The 12,842-nt window shown below is 50.6% G+C and overlaps 1 non-coding gene across 1 annotated transcript; it reads right to left on the reverse strand.

Moving 5' to 3' along the window:
* Positions 1–5,145: 5,145 nt before the first annotated feature.
* On the reverse strand, positions 5,146–5,309 carry LOC121135900. Its single transcript, XR_005873005.1, has one exon. It is a non-coding gene; the product is annotated as a U1 spliceosomal RNA (small nuclear RNA).
* Between the last annotated feature and the right edge of the window lie 7,533 nt (positions 5,310–12,842).

Genomic DNA, 12,842 nt, shown 5'->3' on the forward strand with positions numbered 1-12,842 from the left:
GGCCCTCAGAGGAAGAGAAGTGAGGTGTGGGAGACCAGCTCTGTAGCCCGCACTGTGATGTATATCTCCCACGCCTTCTCCACTAATCCCTCACAACTTCACACGGGTGCGTTGTCCTGGGGAGCAGAGTGGTGTGTAACCTTCTCAAGAAGAGGGTGGAGAGGATCATCTGGGCTGGGACAGCCAAGGGAGAAGCGGGTGGCTGGACCACAGCCTGTGGGGGAGGGGGAGGGTGGGTGGGCCATGTCCTGCATGAAACAAGCCCTCCCGAAGGGCAGGGCTTCTGAGTGGGAACCCCAAAGCAAGTGCTGTCTCAGGGACAGGAGCCCCAAGGCCCAACAGTCTCCACACTGCCCCATAATATCCCTGTGGCGACACCCTCGCTGGCCCGTAGACGCCTGGGTTTCCCCTGTGATCTAGGAAAAGGAAGGCTTAGTCAATTAAAAACAAAGAGGAATTTCCTCCCTTCTCTTCACACCTGTTGAAAGGGTTTGGATTAAGCAGGTTATTGATAGCATGAAAAACTGGCTTTTCTAGAGAGATCATTGGGGTGGTCAAAAGCCAGTGACTTCGAGGTTCAATCACTTTTAGGGGGCCAAACTTTGAAGACTATGTGGCCAGCCTGGAGGCTGTAATATTCTTGTCTGCTGAAGGAACTCAGACCCAATTAAGTGACCTCAGTCAAAAGGGCAGTCTCCAGGCTGTTCAAAGGGAAACGCCATCCGTGGTAATGATGGGCTGTGTTTACGCCAGCCTTTTATCTGCCTTCTCAATGCTCTAACCAGTAATTACACCGGCCAGCCTCTGAGGTGGGTCAAAATTACTGCACCCATTTTACAGGTGAATAAAGAACTTCTGGGGGGTGCTGTTACGGAGGCCACACATACACCAGCAGCACTGTAGCAGAGGGAGCATCCCTCCCCAGACACCCCCTCACACACCCCTGCTCGCCCAGCTCAGGGCCAGGCCTTTCTGCTCTGTCTGCTCCTGTCTGAAGAAGCAGGTTGAAGGTTCCCATGTGGAGCCTCCTCTAAGGGCCAGTGGACCTAAGCCTTTCTAGGGGAAGGCGTGGGGAGGGAAGGGGAGAGGAGGGGAGAGGAGAGGAGGGGAGAGGAGAGGAGGGGAGAGAAGCGAGAACGAGCAGGGAGAAGGGGAGGGAAAGGAGGAAGAGGAATTAAGACTACTGCCCTCCTGTCCCCACCCCCAAGGGCTAACTCTACCCTCCACGTGCTCGGCCCACAACCTGGGTCCACTCTGGACTCCAGTTCCGCTCACGCCTCATGTCCAAGCCATTCTCACCATCTCTGTCCCCATAATCCCCGCGAACCTCACCGTCCTCCATCGCTGCCCACTGCCGGTCCCCCCATGGCTGTCTCCCCCTGAAAGCCTCAGCCCTCAGCCCTCAGCCCTCAGCTCTCACAGTCTAACCCAACAGGCACCAGAGTGAGGGAGTGTGCCACTCTCTATGCCCCCCCCCCCCGGGCTCCGCGAAACAGTGCACACAAAACCCAGTGCTCTCCCGCGTTCTCGGCTCTGGCCCTGCCCGCACCCAGCCGCCCTAGGATCTTCACACTGATGCCTGGGCCCCTGCCCTCAATGCTCTCATCCTGAGGTTTCCCTCCCTCCTCTGAGCCCTTCCTTGGGCCTCCTGTCTGGAGCCCGAGCTTCCTCTCTTTCTCACATGGGCATCTAGCTTCCATCTCGCCCCTCCTCGGGACAACTGATGCGTTCGGTGTCTTGCATTATTTACCCATTTCCTTTCATACTCTCCGCTCCTGCCACTGTTTCCAAGACACTCGTTCCCTTAATGTGTAAGGCACAGGGACGCATTTAGCTTCAGCTAAAGTCGGTCCACTCCAAAGTCTAGTGAGTGTTAATGACACCGGCATGGCTTCTGCAGCGCAGCTGCAACCAACATGATGTACTAACGGCTTTGAGACCCTGCTCGTAATCCCTGGGTTGTGTATCCAGGAGCTGGCTTGGAAGATCATGCTGTGATTCTGTTTTTAGTTTTTAGAGAAGCTACCATGCTGCCTTGCACGGTGCCTGTTCCGCTTGAAATTCTTCATAGTAAAGCAGTATGCTTTCTTTCTTCGTCTACGTGACCCGGGCTGGCTTTGATCACAGATGTGCCTCCTTTCTCTGCCCTGCTGAGGCAGTTTCTCTGTCTCTAGGTGGAGCGGGACAGCAAGGGACACTGTCCAAGAGGAAGCAGGCAGAAGTGATGCAGTGACTGGTCTTAGCTCGCTGTCACATCCAGACCCGGTCATCCTGGGGGTCAGCCCACTGAGATGCTCTGGCTCCCAGACCGGATGCACATAAAAGAGCAGCATGGCAAACATCCGCCTCGGTGCTCAGGAGGATTCAGCATCCACCCCAGTGCTCAGAGACGGGGAGTCAGCATCCACCCCAGTGCTCAGAGGCAGGAGTCAGCATCCACCCCAGTGCTCAGAGACGGGGAGTCAGCATCCACCCCAGTGCTCAGAGACGGGAGTCAGCATCCACCCCAGTGCTCAGAGAGGGGGAGTCAGCATCCACCCCAGTGCTCAGAGGCAGGAGTCAGCATCCACCCCAGTGCTCAGAGACGGGGAGTCAGCATCCACCCCAGTGCTCAGAGACGGGGAGTCAGCATCCACCCCAGTGCTCAGAGACAGGAATCAGCATCCACCCCAGTGCTCAGAGACGGGGAGTCAGCATCCACCCCAGTGCTCAGAGGCAGGAGTCAGCATCTACCCCAGTGCTCAGAGGCGGGAGTCAGCATCCACCCCAGTGCTCAGAGGCAGGAGTCAGCATCCACCCCAGTGCTCAGGAGGAGTTACCATCCACCCCAGTGCTCAGAGACAGGGAGTCAGCATCCACCCCAGTGCTCAGAGACGGGAGTCAGCATCCACCCCAGTGCTCAGGAGGAGTTAGCATCCACCCCAGTGCTCAGAGACGGGGAGTCAGCATCCACCCCAGTGCTCAGAGGCGGGAGTCAGCATCCACCCCAGTGCTCAGAGACGGGGAGTCAGCATCCACCCCAGTGCTCAGAGACGGGAGTCAGCATCCACCCCAGTGCTCAGAGGCGGGAGTCAGCATCCACCCCAGTGCTCAGAGACGGGGAGTCAGCATCCACCCCAGTGCTCAGAGACGGGGAGTCAGCATCCACCCCAGTGCTCAGAGATGGGGAGTCAGCATCCACCCCAGTGCTCAGAGACGGGGAGTCAGCATCCACCCCAGTGCTCAGAGACGGGGAGTCAGCATCCACCCCAGTGCTCAGAGGCGGGAGTCAGCATCCACCCCAGTGCTCAGAGATGGGGAGTCAGCATCCACCCCAGTGCTCAGAGACGGGAGTCAGCATCCACCCCAGTGCTCAGAGACGGGGAGTCAGCATCCACCCCAGTGCTCAGAGAGGGGCGTCCTAACACACAGGCTTGACTCCACCGGGGGCTCCAGCTCCTGCCAACTGTGCCTCCCTTCCACCTTAAGTCCCTCTGAGTAAATGACATGTGGATGGACGAGGGATAGGAGTCATGGCAGCTGAAACACAAACCTAGCATCACGGGGGCGGAGCAGAAGACAGGCGGAGGAGACAGGCAGCCCGATGCGGTGTTGGGAAGGTGAGAGGCCTCCACGCCTGGACCTCACCTGTGAAGTTTAACTCCTGACAGGGAGAGCATTGGCACTTTGCTCATGGCTGTGACAACATACCCAACAAGAAGCAAGGTGGGGGAGAAGGTTAATTTTGGCCCAGTTTCGAAGCATGCTGTCCACACCGTGGGGAAGGCTGATGGCTGTCTGTGAACAGTGGTTTCCTCGGATCCTGGTAGATCAGGAAGCAGAAAGCAGGGAAGGCTGGCACTCAGCCTGCTTCTCCTTCTTTTCATGTAATGCAAGACATCTCCCCACGGGATGGTACCACCCGTATTCAGGGCCCGTCTCCCTTCTTTAGTCAACCCCCCTGGAAATGCCCTCACAGACACCCAGAGACCTAGGTGACTCCAAAGTCAATCAAGCTGCCTGTGAATGACCAGAGGAGGGGTGGTGAAGAAGACGGGGTGGGAGGAGGGAGGAGGAAGGCATTGACAGTCTCGGGGGTTTTGGGGCGTGGTTTCCATCTCGTGGAGTGGACCTTAAATTCGGTCAGAGAGTGGCTGGCTACTCCCCCAGCTTTTGCGCTAGTGCAAGTGTGTCTTGCAGGCAGGTCACCACCGTGGATGGTGCCGTCCAGCACCTTGAACACCAGAGGTGAAGGTTTCATCTAGGTGCCAGCTTGGCTTCGCCGTGTTTAGTGAGTTTTGTGGGCACTGCCTTCAGCAATAGGCCGTGAAAGAGGAAAGGCAAATGCTACTGTTCGCTAAAGGAACACAGCAATAGAATGACTCCTAGAGACATTCTCCTATACCCGTAGCTCTGTGGTCTTGCTCAGCCATCACCAGAGCAGCTTCCCCCTGCAGGAGACGGGGACAAACACAGACAGCCAAGCTGGACAACGTGCAGAGAACGAGAGGCCTAAATGGATGTCTCCATCAAATCCCTCCTCTCAGGGCTCAGGGAACCCCGCAGAAGAGAAGGAAAGGTTGTCAGAGCCAGAGGCCATGGGGGACACCAAGGAAACAATGCCCTCTAGACAGAGCAGGACACATGAGCTCACGGAGACCGGCAGCCTGCACAGCCCTTTGCCACATGGGGTCCCAGCCCTGGAAGGGGAGGTGGACACAGGCCCTCATCTCCGACCCAGATGCTATCTCCAACTGATACCCGCTAGCAAAGGGAACATTCGTTTCCTCCAGTGAAGTATCACTAGATTTACAAACCACATTTAGGGCAGCCCCCCCCCGTGCCCAGCCGTCGGTGGCCAACACAACACAAACTGAGTGCTGTTTTTGGAAGCATGTGTGCCATAATGCTTAGGCTAGGCTTGTTTTTTCTATTTAAACCTTACAGGTCATTTGCTTTATTAATATGGTTTCCAGGTTTGCATTTTTATGGGGTTTCTGTGTGTGCAAATGAGTATACCTCTGCGCCTGTATGTTTCTTGTACCTTTTCTTTGACGCTTTCTTCTGCTTCTTTGGTTTGTCTGAATCTGTTGTGTTTGTTTTTATTGTATTCTGTTTTATTGCAATTATTTTTAGATGCCTGTTTGTTTTCTTTTTGCTTTTCTTCAGGGGAGAGAGTGAACACAGCCCCCCACGATCACAAATTATACAGTTGAGTTTCCCAGATTTGGGGAAATCACAAGGTCCAGCACATCTGCGGTGCGATGGACGAGCATCGCCCTGGGAAAACCACCTTCATGACCATGGTATTGCCTCTGCCAGGTAAGAGGAAGAAAGAAGTGGGTTTGGAGCGGTGGGGAGGATGAGAGGAGTTGGGAGAAGGAAACTGCAATCAGAATACATTGTGCGAAAAAAATCTATTTTTAATTTTAAAAATATATGTATGTATGTATATGTGTGTGTGTGTGTGTGTGTGTGTGTGTGTACACATACGCACATATATGCTCTGCCCCATCCTCCTTTACACCAAGGCACACACTGCCCCTGGTAACTCTTCAGCAAGTATAACCTGCTCTTGGTAACCTTGGAGCGCCACCTGGTGGAAATTTCAGGTATTAAATTCACATGGCGTCTGGGAAGCTACAAATAAAGAAAAACAACATATGTTGGCTGACAGATACATTGTGATGGATGTCATGTGTGGGGACATGCAGAGACCCACTTCCCCATCAGCCTGGGAGTAGGCAGCTGTAAGACAATGTTTACTAAAAACATGTTTACTAAAAACAATACAATGCCCGGGGCAATAAGTTCCTGAAAAGGGCATGCCCACGGGAATGCCCTGACCTTGACCTTTTCCAAAGACTAACCACCTCTTCTGACCCACCCAAATCAGTTTCTGGTGTCAGAGCAGAACCAGCGAGAATTAAGGAGAGAGCAGAAGCTTTTCTGGAGGTCGGCCTTTCTTGGGAAGTTTTCTTGAGCCTTTTTGGGGCCTGCTTAAAGTTTTCTTTACATCCTTGAGCGAGTCTCTGTGTTGTCAATCCCCGACACCCTCCGCCCATTCTCGGACACAGGCTGCGCAGCGGGCGCGGCAGTCATGACCACAGACTTCTGTCCCCCTCAAGTCACCAACTCCATGGCAATGTCCCCTAAAGAGAGAAACTTACATGAAATAGACACAGCACTCAAAAGAACAATTACAAGCACGGTCGTGTTCAAAGAATAGAAAGACGGGAAAAAGTAAAGCCCGAATCACTTAAAGAGGATCAGGACAAATGACTGAAGCCCAGGAAAGCCCACAAAAATGGCTGAGGGAAACGACAAAGACAGTGCTGGATATGAAAACTGAACTGAGCAGAGACGTAGAAGAAAACTAAGGAAAACTCACGCTGAGGCAGAGAAGGAAAATCCCAGTGAGTAGCTGGGCATTGGTGGTGCTCGCCTTTAATCCCAGCACTCGGGAGGCAGAGGCAGGTGGATCTCTGTGAGTTCAAGACCAGCCTGGTCTACGAGAGCAAGTTCCAGGACAGCCTCCAAAGCCACAAAGAAATCCTGTCTCAGAAAAATAAAAAAGAAAAGACAAGAAAAGCCCAGTGAGCAAAACCAAGTCTCAGAACCACAATAGTCTTTTTTGTCTCTTTTTTTTGTTGTTGTTGTTGTTGTTGTTTGGTTGGTTGATTTTTCAAGACACGGTTTCTCTGTATTGTTTTGGAGGCTGTCCTGGAACTTGCTCTGTAGACCAGGCTGGCCTTGAACTCACAAAGATCCACCTGTCTCTGCCTCCCGAGTACTGGGATTAAAGGCATGTGCCACCAATGCCTGGCTCACACTTGTCTTTTTTTACATGGTCTTAAATTCGGTGTGACTCTGAGAATGCTGTGCATGCTCATCAGGGAGACTGTTCTGGGGTTATTATTGCTGCTCCTGGGTCGTCTTCTAGTTTTGGAGCCCTGGGAATGCTGGCTTCATAAGAATCGTTTGGAAACCTTCCTTCCTTTCCTTAGTGGGATCATTTGATTAGTGTTGGTGCTAGTTTCTGTGACTGGTGAAGAACTCTGTGTGAATCCATCTGGACCCGGACTTCCTTTTCTTGGAAGACTATTGTTACTTCAATCTCATCCCTAGTTCTTGATCTTTTTAAATTACTTATTTCATTTTGTCTTACATTTGATAAGTCATATGTGTCTAGAAATTTGTCCACATCTTTTAGATTTTCCAGTTTAGTGGATTAAAGGTTTTTATAGTGGTCTGATAGACTATGGACTATTATTTCAGTATTCCTATATTTGTTGAGGTTTGCTTTGCGTCCTAATACTTGGTGTTTTAGAAATTATCCCATGAGCTGCTGAGGAAAAAAATGTATATTTTTAATGTTTGGATGGAATGTTCTAGAGGTGCGTTAGTCTGCAGCTTTACATCTAGCAATATTTCCTTTATAAAACTGGATGTGCCTGAGCTTGGTATGTGTATGTATAGAACTGTGATGTCCTCTTCACCACTGGCCATGTCCCAGTACAAGGACTTTAAAGGCAGATGGCTTCTAGAGACCAATAGGGCCAACTGGTCAGAAGGAGCGGAGTGATGGAGAGCCAGTGGCCAGGTCTTCCCGTCCTGGCTGGGGCTGGGAAAAGGCGGCCGCAGCCGCAGCTCCGCTGGGCACAGACACCGCAGGAACTGGAAGAACCGTAAGCAGATGAAGAACACAGGCGTGTGTGACTGGGTGCAGCCTGTCACATCAGACGGGTTTATCAAAACTGAGCCGATTGTGAATGTAGACCATACCCTTGAATGCCTTCACAACAGGCAGCATCGGGCCAAAAAGTGGGATGCCCCAACCTTGGTATGCAAAATCCACCGTCTCAGTGGGGCATGAGTCCTCCGAGTGACTAGCAGTGAGCAGGCAGACTCGGGAGAATGGCTCAGATGAGAAGCCTGGGACCCATGTCACTGTCCGGCTGCCCCATGTGGAAAATGAGGGGCAGCCAAATTAACCAACCCGCCTGGCCCTCCTGAACAGTGTATAACGTAACCAGGCTGGGCCTGCACCCCATCTCCTGACATGGGTGTGGTGCCTGCTCTTGGTTCTGTCCGCTGTCCTCCTTCCCTCCCCTCCCAAGTTCTGAGCAGCACTGGAGTTAAGCTCAAGACTGCCAGACCCGCGCCCTGACTGTAGCCCCCCAAACCCAGGAGCATCAAGTCGTTCTTGGAAATTCATTAGTATTTTTACTAGACTGTTAAGCAGACCTGCATCAGGAGTCTGGGTCTCTAACGCAAACTCCTGCGCGGCAATGGCCTCTTTTCTCTTTGAGCACAAGAACATGGGGTCTTGGGGCGCTTCCACTCCCATCACATTGCGGCTGCAACTGGCTAGAACATTCTGAAGCTGCCACCCTCTCCTGCTCTCTCCAAAAATGGCCCCAGATGGCAACCAGAGCAGTGCAAGGACCCACAGCTCTGCAGTCTGCCGCTCTGACTGGGGACACACGTGTCTGATTGATCTGCCGCTCTGGGACAAACGCGTCTGATTGGTCTGCGCCTGTTTCCTTAACAGCAAAGGCCCCTCTTATGGGCTGAAAATGTGGCTCTTACCTAGCATGCTCAGCCGCCCAGCACTGGAAAGAAAGTCCCTTTTTGCAAGGTAGTTGTGACCATTAGAGGAGATGATTTACATAGAGCTGCTGCCTTAGAGCTGGGACACAGCTCCCTCACCCACCAGCCATCGGTTTTCCCTCTGAAACACCAGCCACCTCAAAGCCCCTGTGTTAGTTGCCACCTAGCCACAAGGACGGCGGAGGGGAATAGAGCTGCCATCAGAAGTCTTGCTTTCCAGATGTGGGCTGAATGCCCCACTTGGTACTACAGGGAACCTGCTCGACTTCAGTGCCTTCCTCCTCTACCAACGTAGATACCCACGCTCACACCACTGGCTGCCCTGGGGAGGGAGGGGGCACAAGAGGGATGACGTGACTGGAAGTCATCTGCAAAGCTAGATGACATGGCTACTCCCACACTAAGTTTCCAGGCACCAGTAGCAGCAGAGTCACTTCTCTCAGGAGTATTTCCTTTTCTCTGTAGTGAAATAAAACCAGACATCCACCAAAGAAAGTTTCTTAGCTAGAACCGATCCCTCACTAACCCTTCTGCCTTGTGTCAGTAGAACATGAATTTCACAGTATCTGTTATTCATCAACCCATTAATCCATCCATCATCCATCAATAACCCATCTATCATTCATCCATCATCTATCAATAACCCATCCATCCATTAATAACCCATCTATCATTCATTAATCACCTATCAATAACCCATCCATCCATCAATAACCCATCTATCATTCATCCATCATCTATCAATAACCCATCCATCCATCAATAACCCACCCACTCACCATCCATCATCCATTAATAACCCATTCTCCATCCATCCATCAATGACTCATTCACTATCCATTCATCCATCATAAATCAATAGCTCATTCACCATCCATCCATCCATCCACCAATAACCCATCCACTATCCATCCATTCAGGGAGTCTTCACTGAATCCCTGACGCCCGAAGGATATGCAGTACTTCTCTCTTTAAGGACACAGTTTAGCCTATGAGTAGCATACTTGGCTGTCACTGCTTAACCACACTGTGAGCTTTTCCGAGAGAGAGATGGTTCCAGGCAAGGTTCAGACACCAACGAAGAGAATGCAAAGGACCGAGTGACACCGCTGTCCCAGGCTGCTTCCCTCTGACTGTGATAGAGCAGGACTACTAGTTGGGTTCTGCAGAGGAGAGAGCAGTGGGGGAGAGAGACTGGGACAGATTGCTTCAAACAAGTGAGCCCTTATCGCTCAGCAGCCTTCAGACCTCCTTGGCCCCACTCAGACCCTGGATTAGTCTGGCATGAGGCCATTTATCTGAGCACAGCCTGGCATCCACCACGGCAGCCGCCCAGTGCCCTTTCATCTCAGAGTCCCAGGGTCCATTAAGGCTGGCTGGAGCCAAGTCTCGTATTAATAAAGGCTGCTCTCGGTGTCAGCTGAGAGCATAGACAGAGCCACTGTCAAAGGCACCTCCCTCCCCGGCCTGGCCACACCAAGGCTAGCGCGTGGGCAGCGTGGCTTCTTTCCCTCTCCTTGGCCTCTCTCCTCTCCTCATCTTCATCTCAATCGGGATCTTTTCCGCGCTGTCCCCTGCCCCTCCACCCCTCTTCTCGCTCTGTCTTTACTTCTTTCCCGTCTCGCCGGCCCTCGCTTCTATCCGTGCCAACTCCTATTCCTTCGCTGTCTTTATTTGTTTCTCATCTTTGCCTCTTTTTGTTTTCCTCATCGTTTTTGTGCATTTCCTCCTTTAATAGCTACTAAAGGTCATTGTGAAACTGTACTTCAATTCCCTGGATCGTTTCCCTGTTGTGGGACACTCACATTTCTTGTCTTTAATATATATACATATATAATATATATTTTAATTTAAGTGTATGTGTGTGCTTGTTGAATTTATGTGCACCACATGCATGCAGTACCTACAGAGACCAAAAAGAGGGCATTGCACTCCCTAGAACTGGTGTTACAAGAAGTTCTGTGAGGTGCCCAGTGTGGGTGCTGGGACTGCACTCAGGTCCTCTGCAACTGCTGAGCCGTCTCTCTAGACCCGGTCTTTTCTCTATGCAAGTAATAACATAATTAATGAGATTGGAATCGTAATTCTCTATGCAAGGTAATAACATAACTAATGAGACTGGAATCGTAATTCTTGTACTGGCCATTCAGATAGTAGGCTGTAAACAGAGCTTACACGGAAGAATATTCCAAGGAGGCTTTTTTTTTTTTTTTTTTTGCCAGCAAGGTGCTCTAAGTTCAACAAATAAACAAACAAAAGCCAGCAGCTATCCCAACACTGAGGTTTGGTACCTTCTCCAACACTGATTCTTTGCCTGTATCTTTGGTTGGTTATGGGCTGCTTACAATGGCCTAGAGTCAGACCCGGGGTGTCCTTAGGAAGCATACAGAAGGCTCCTTCTGGGGCTGGAGCACAAGCAAAGGATCCCAATCAACTGACTGAAAAGTGTGTGTCCAAGTTATTTCCTTGACAAATATATGCTGCCAGATATTTATAATCATGTCTCAAACTCAAGACACTGAGACACCAGGATAGTGATGAGAACATCTAACCACACTGACTTTGACCTCTGCAACTCTGCACAGATGGGGTCTGGGCCGAGATGACGTGTGGAGTATTTGACATATTGCTTTGTGATTTTGTGCCTTAAAAGATGAGGATAAGTGAATATGTATACAAAGCTAGCAAGTGGTGTTCCATGAACTTTTCCTAAGAAGACATGAACAAGCATCTGCTCACCCCAGACAGGCCCTCAGTAGCAGGCCAAAGGAGCTATTCTGCCACCATCTAATTTGCCCAATTTGGCTTATTTACAGAGCATGGATGAGGGGTTACTTACAGGAAGATGCAGGACACCAAGCAGTCACATCACCAAAATGTCTGACCTGGGTATGAATGTGTTAGTGAGGGCTCTCTAGAGTAACAACAAAATTCAGAAAATGAGTCTCTCTCTAGATATAGATATACAGACATATAAACATAGATATTGATCCTATAGGCAGGTACATATGTAGGGTTCATCATATATAAATCTGGACTTCTAAAGTGGGCTCTAACCCTAGTGAAGGAATGGACTTGCTAGTAAGGTGAGATCAGGCAGGCAAAGAGCACAAGCTTCCTTCTCCCATGTCCTCATATAGGCTTCCAGCAGAAGCTGTGGCCCAGACTAGAGGTGGGTTTCCACAGCTCAGAGGACCTGGGTTAAAGGTGTAGCTTCCCACCTTTAAACTCCAGATTAGAAGTGGATCTTTCCAACTGGGCAGTGGTGAAGCTCTCCTTTAATCCCAGCACTAGGGAGGCAGAGGCAGGCAGGCAGATCTTTGTGAGTTGGAGGCCAGCCTGGTCTACAGACTACAGAGATAGTTGAAGAACAGGCAGGCCTGTTACACAGAGAAACCCTGTTTTACCAAAAAAAAAAGTGGATCTTCCCACTTCTAATTAAGCAAAAATCCCTCACAGGTGTGCCCTCCATTTTTGAGTCTTAGTTAATTCTAGACGTAGTCTAGTTGGTAACCAGGAATAGTCATCAAAATGAACGATGAAATCCCCATGGGGAGATAGGCAGAGCCCCCTTGGTATGGACTTCCTATATATTCTATACTCTGGCCACCACCTGTCACCTTGAGAAATGCCTGCAGTTGCAGGGAGGTTCATGAGTAACTGGCTGAGATCTCAGGCAAAGGTCAAATAACCTTCCCCACCCTCTTTTTCTTAAGAAATGTCAACAGACGCGGTCTTGAGGGGTGTGGGTAGTCACAGTTGCCGACGGAAAAAAGTGGGATATCATGGTAGTGGTATGTCCTCATGGAGTTGCTTTAATGTTGTGTTGTCACAGGTAGGCAACTTTGGGCAACACTGGCATTCCACTGTTAGTGACTGACTTACATTTCATGACAGCTTTGTGGACTCCATACCACTCAATTGAAAGACTGAGGAGCCCAAGTTTACAAACATGGAGACATTTGCTCAATTCACCAAGCTGTCTCAAACCCAACCCAATGTGGACACTCCTTAGGTACCTGCAGGCTACTCAAGGACTAAGGCTTGCATTTATCAGCCATCCCTTCTGACTTTAGAGACTGAAAACAGATTTTAGTTTAGACACTTGGGATCAGGTAATTTAGGCACTTTGGATCATCAGAGCTCAAAGGAGAAACATACTAAGCCTCATAGTTCTTCCTCCCAATAAGGTTGGACTCCGTGAGGACCCAGTGTGACATGGATCTCAGGGTGACATGGATGCCACAAAC

Source organism: Mesocricetus auratus, unplaced genomic scaffold (genome assembly GCF_017639785.1).
Source record: "Mesocricetus auratus isolate SY011 unplaced genomic scaffold, BCM_Maur_2.0 Super-Scaffold_100044, whole genome shotgun sequence".
NCBI classification, from domain to species: domain Eukaryota; kingdom Metazoa; phylum Chordata; class Mammalia; order Rodentia; family Cricetidae; genus Mesocricetus; species Mesocricetus auratus.